We start from the raw sequence: 5,835 nt of genomic DNA, 5'->3' as shown, positions 1-5,835 counted from the left end.
TTCCGGTTCCGGTGCCCGAACTTCCGGTCGCACTGACCGCGGCCGCCGGCGCCTCACTCCTCAGCTCCCGAACCTGTCCCTTGGCCCACGAATATCCCTCCCAGGTTGGGTAAGACCAGTATCGGCCTCGGCCAAAGAACAGGGTCTCTTTTGCCCAGCCAAGGTTCTATGCTCTCCACCTATAGGAATCACCACGCACCACCCAGCCGATAGGGGATGTGGTGGAGCTCTGATTCCTCTTTGCATCCATAGCATCTATGGTTTCTTGCACACAATGTTAATATTTATGCAGGATTACAATATAAGAGTGGATATATGAGGATGTTCGTATAAGGGACACATGCATCTGTGATTTAAGAGTTTATTTAATCCTAGGGTTCACAGTATTGGGCAATATACTGAGGTTTACCTTATGTGGTTTATATATTGTTTTGCTGGCAAATTGTTGTGGCCATCATAAAGCTCTATATTACTGAGACCATTACCTCATTTAAAACTATTTGAAGTACTTCTTTTGCTGCTATTTTCAATCATGTCACAAATGTACAAGAAGCAAAGAGACTTTTAGGATATCTACATAGTAAATATCTTGATCAATACATATCTTCACAGTTTTTCCCATTTCATTGAAAATTTACATATTTGTGAGTAATATTGCTGTCTATGATAGTTTGGTATTTCTACCCATGTGTGGTTCCTGTTAACCCTTTTGTTCCCATTGCTCAACAAATTGTTACAAGGGTGGAAAATCAGTGGCACTATTTGATACTATAACTCCTTTTCTCCCCATATTTTCTTGCTGGGCAATTTTGTATCTATATACAAGAATTTCCCTGGAGAGTACAAATTGTGATAGAGCTGATGCAGGATGCAAAACTCAGGAATTAGGGTAATACATGACTATTAGTGAATACAATACTAAGTGATAAACTACAGCTATAGAATACCTTTGCCACAGCCTAATTTTCTGATAATTAACGAGCCCGATACTCATTCATTCTTTTACTGACATCTGTGGGTCCCCACACAATTGGAATACGGTGCGTCCAGGAGATTTATTCACCTACGGTCAGACCGCACTGAGTATGCCCAAACTCGTCTGATCTTGGAAGCCAAGCACTGCAGGGCCTGGTCAGTACCTGGATGGGGAACCACCAGGGAATACTAGGTACCGTAGGTATTTTATTCTCCTACGCACAATATAATTTCAGGACCCACGGTCAGGACTTTGACCCTAGGTTCCAATAATCATTGGACCCTATCAGACCCGAGGGAGTGACCTCATTCTATTAGAATCTCTATCATAGAGGATACGAATACGTCCTTTTCTCTGAATGAGGGACTACTTATTTCCGCTTACTTATATCATTATTTCGCCTATAATATGAATATCAATGTTTATGAGTAATAATGCTCCCAAATTATGAATGCTTGCTCTCGTCTTTTTTAAGTATACTATAATAAAAGTTATGTTTTAACAAATTCATATTTTCAATTTTCAAGTGTACCCTGGAAAAGGCATATAGTTGCTTTTTGTCTTTTGTCTTTTCAAAAGACCACACCCGTTGTTTCACAGTTGAAGGGAAAACTGTTCAATGTCTAATATGCTTAGAACTGTTAATTATTCTTCTCTCCCTCTTACTGATTAGACTGTCACACCTATAGGTGGTCTAACCAGCCCTGTTACATTGCCTACATCTGTTGTCATTTGTCCAACTACTGAGAGACATGCTTCTCTCCTTAGTTCCGCCTCCGCAGTGAGTCTCTTAGGAAAGGATTTAAGGAGTCATTTAATTGAGCAAAAATCCATTTTTTCATACTGTGCTGGTAAACCATCTCCGTTTCACTGTGTATCCCTGATTTGTGTCTCCTCACGGCTAGAGTTTGGCCTGAGGAGGAAATGGGTGTGCAACTACAGGGCAAGTACAGTCTGGACATAGATACATATGCAGACACACCTATCAGGAGATATACTGTATATCTTGTGGGTGCTCAACACCTGTATTAATTATCTGTACCTGGTGTATATATCCTACAATAAAAGCCTAACGCTGCTCCTCTCTTCTGTAGGGGAATTCAAGTGTTTTGGGCACCAGCCACCACTAGATGGTGCCTGATGGTGCAGTGCAAGTGTTGCTCCGTTCAGGTGCACACAGCCACCGGCACTGACATTGCTGTTTTGTTGTTCTGTCATTTTGATAGTCTGGTAACTAGCACTGTGGGGTCCCTGAGTGATATTTTATAGTCGTCTGGAGTTTTTATCCTGTGTAGAATGATTCCATTCCCAAGCCAGGGTTTTGTTAAGTCAGGAGTGCACCAATGCACACTAAGTTTATACAGCACATAAGTGCCAGCAGGGGCATTTTAAGAGAGGAGGAGGCCTGTGTGCAGCCTTCTCCGTCCGGACCCCTCCTCACTGCTGACAGCGCTGTATAGTCTGTAGAGGCTCAGACTCTAATGCACATGCACAGATCTCCGGGAAAATGGTGCAGTGGCAGCTTTCCTGGCAATATCTCTACTGCTCATGCGCAGAACACCGAAAAAATGGCCTCTGCACCATTTTCCCAGTATTTTCTGCAGAGCTGCTGCCATTGGCGCGGGACTGCAGAGAGGTAAGTATTCCCGAAATGGGTGCATCACGTGCAGTGTGGACCACACACTGCAGCCATATAAATACGCCAGTGAGTGCTGGCTATATCAGATTAGTACAGATTGAGTATCCCTTATCCAAAATGCTTGGTACCAGAAGTATTTTGGATATCGGATTTTTCCGTATTTCGGAATAACTGCATACCATAATGAGATATCATGACGATGGGACCCAAGTCTAAGCACAGAATGCATTTGTGTTTCATATACACCTTATACACACAGCCTGAAGATAATTTTAGCCAATATTTATAATAACTTTGTGTATTAAACAAAGTGTGTGTACATTCACACAATTCATTTATGTTTCATATACACCTTATACACACAGTCTGAAGGTCATTTAATACAATATTTTTAATAACTTTGTGTATTAAACAAAGTTTGTGTACATTGAGCCATCAGAAAACAAAGGTTTCACTATCTCACTCTCGCTAAAAAAAATCAGTTTTTCGGAATATTTGGATATGGGATACTCAACCTGTATACGGTTTAAAATTATAGTATCTCCCCTCATTAATGCACCAGTGCTTATAGCTTGGGCTGGTTACAGGATGCAGTTACATAGGCAGCAATCTGGATCCTGCCGGTCAGGATACCGACGCCGGAATCACGACTGCCGACAATGCCGCCAACCAGAATTCACACAGGAGCTATTCGAACTCGTGTGTTTCCACGACACTTAGGTTCACTGATAACAATTATAAAAATTGTATGAGCCTGTCTTTAGACTTATTCTAGCAATTTAGCATCATCTAACATGGTTTGACATTTAAATTACCACGCATAAGAAAAAAAGTAAAAAGGAATGAAAAAAAGAATCCCTTTAGATTTAGATGTCTAATAAAGTGGAGAATGAGGGATTAGATGAGTGTTTATTTAAATTAAAGACTTTTACAACATTCATTTAAGTATTTTCCTATATGGCACAAGCCCCAGCATGCCCTGGATGCCATTAGTTTTACAGCTGCCAGTATGCTTTGGCAGCCGTGGGTATCCTGGCACTTATACAGTATGTGATGCTGAAGCAAACACAGGACTCAAGGTCTCTATGGCAAGAACTGTGTAACTCTGGGGTCTATTCATAAAGCAGAGAAAAGCCCTGTTTTGCGTTAAACAGGGCTTTTCTCCGCTTACCACAATTCACAGAGCGGGAAGTCCCTGACTTCCTCAGCGGCACCATGCTCCGTGCCTGAATTGCATCACCATACAGTGTACTTTAGCGATTCATGAAGGAGCGGAAAGCTCAGCTTTCTGCTTCTCCATGGGATTCAGGATCGCCATCTCAGGATGGCGTAACCTGAACTGTGGTGCGGTAACTGTACGGAAGCTCAATGCTTCCCTGTTCTCTGTCCGCACCCGAAGCTAGCTCCGCCCCCGAAGCTAGCTCCGCCCCCTGACCTTCCAGCAGCCACTGCGGCCTGATGGGAGGTGAACAGGCGGCGCATGTGCAGAGGGACCCGCCGGCTGACTCCGGACATCGCAGGAGGGGCCCGCAGGTGGAGACAGCATCACCGGAGAGAGGTTTTGCTACTTATTCCATCTATACATCGCATTGAACCGATGTGATGTATAGTGATAAGTAACAATTCGCTTTGCGTTTTCTTTATGAATAGACCCCTCTGTGAGATGGACAGAAATTCAGTTCGCAAGAAAATGTGGGTAGGTGTATTATGGTCATGACATTTATTATAAGCTGTTCATTGTGAGAAACTATAGTCTGGAAAGGAAAGCTTAAAACTGAAATGAAATATTGACCATGTGGTTTATTTCGGCTGTGCAAATATTGTAAGGAAACATCAGCATAATGGAAACCATATGTTTTTGACAGAAGACAGCAAAGTTCACAATTGTGAGTTATATTATTCATGGAAAGTGTCACTATAGATATATTTCCATTCTCCTCTGACCAGTAAGCTAAGGGGGGAACACAATCACATAATATTAATGCGAATGGCAAATGTACTGTACATTTGCAATAATATATTTCCTATATGTTGACATTTGAGGTGGAGGACTGCTGCAAGGGACAGGAGGGGGAGTTCTCATGGGGCCATATCATCTTACATGCAAATAACCATACTGGAAATAAATACAGCAATATGTTTTACACTACACTTTAATTCCCACTCTACCTTTCACATTGAAACTGAGTTAGATTTCAAATACAATGTAACATTTTATAGCGCTCCCAATAGTATATCTCTTCCTATGGGGTCTATTCATCATCATCTGGTATCTTTCATGGATAGATTATGTAACTGGTGGAATCTATTACCCCAAATGTGTGCACCAATCCTGAATGAAGCACACTGTGCCAGCTATGTGGCCAGCATGAGGTGTGTGGCCAGACCTCCTCCTTACAAACTTTTGAAAAGATACTTTATGTGCAGGCACCAAGCGAGAGGGGGTGGCAACAGCAGGCCTGGACTGAGGTGTGTGTGTGTGGGGGGGGGGGGGGGGGGGGGGCCTGCCGTGTGATAGGCTGAGGAGAGAAGCTGCAGCAGCAGTAAGTCTTCTCTCTCCCTGCTGTCTACAATAGGGAAGGGGGGAGGAACTGGGCGCCCGTCCCCCCCCCCCCCCCGTCCCCCCAGCAGGCCTGGTCCCAGGCAAAGAGTACTGTACCTGCAACCTCCGTCCCCTCTCAGCGCCGCTGGCTAAACCTCTGTGCTATGTTCTTGATGCTTGTAAAGTGACTTTTGAGTCCTGCTAGAAAAAGGCACTATATAATAATTTGCAGAAAGTAATGAGCAGATACATTCCTCATTCATGTTTTGCAGGAGATATCACAGAATTTGACTATTTTAAGTTTATGGGGGCTGGAACTTATTTTTTGAACATTAACATTATCACCTACTTTGTAGTATTTAAGGTACAGAGCCATTCATCAATCATGTAACACAGGCTATAACTGTGATATTTCCTGGTTACAATTCTCCCCCTGACAAGTTCCACAGTCACCATACTTATATGGATGTGGGGATGAGATCAAAGAGAGGACATAGAACGGGTGACAGGATGTGGGGAGGGGGAGAGGACACCGGGGAGAGGAAGTGAGTAGGGAGAAGAGGATAATGGGGAGAAGAGACACTGTTACAGCCCCGTAGAGCTCGGGAGAATTATTATTTCACACTTCCGAAAAGCTGTCTCCACAAAAGAGCAGCTTTCCGGAAGTGATACTTCAGT

General features: G+C 43.2%; 1 pseudogene; it reads left to right on the top strand.

The window, feature by feature from the left end:
• Positions 1-1,061: 1,061 nt before the first annotated feature.
• Positions 1,062-1,180, top strand: LOC134937264 (5S ribosomal RNA; annotated as a pseudogene).
• The last annotated feature ends 4,655 nt before the right edge of the window (positions 1,181-5,835 follow it).

The sequence above is a fragment of the Pseudophryne corroboree genome, chromosome 1 (assembly GCF_028390025.1).
Source record: "Pseudophryne corroboree isolate aPseCor3 chromosome 1, aPseCor3.hap2, whole genome shotgun sequence".
Classification (NCBI taxonomy): domain Eukaryota; kingdom Metazoa; phylum Chordata; class Amphibia; order Anura; family Myobatrachidae; genus Pseudophryne; species Pseudophryne corroboree.
This window is presented reverse-complemented; position numbering and strand designations above follow the sequence as displayed.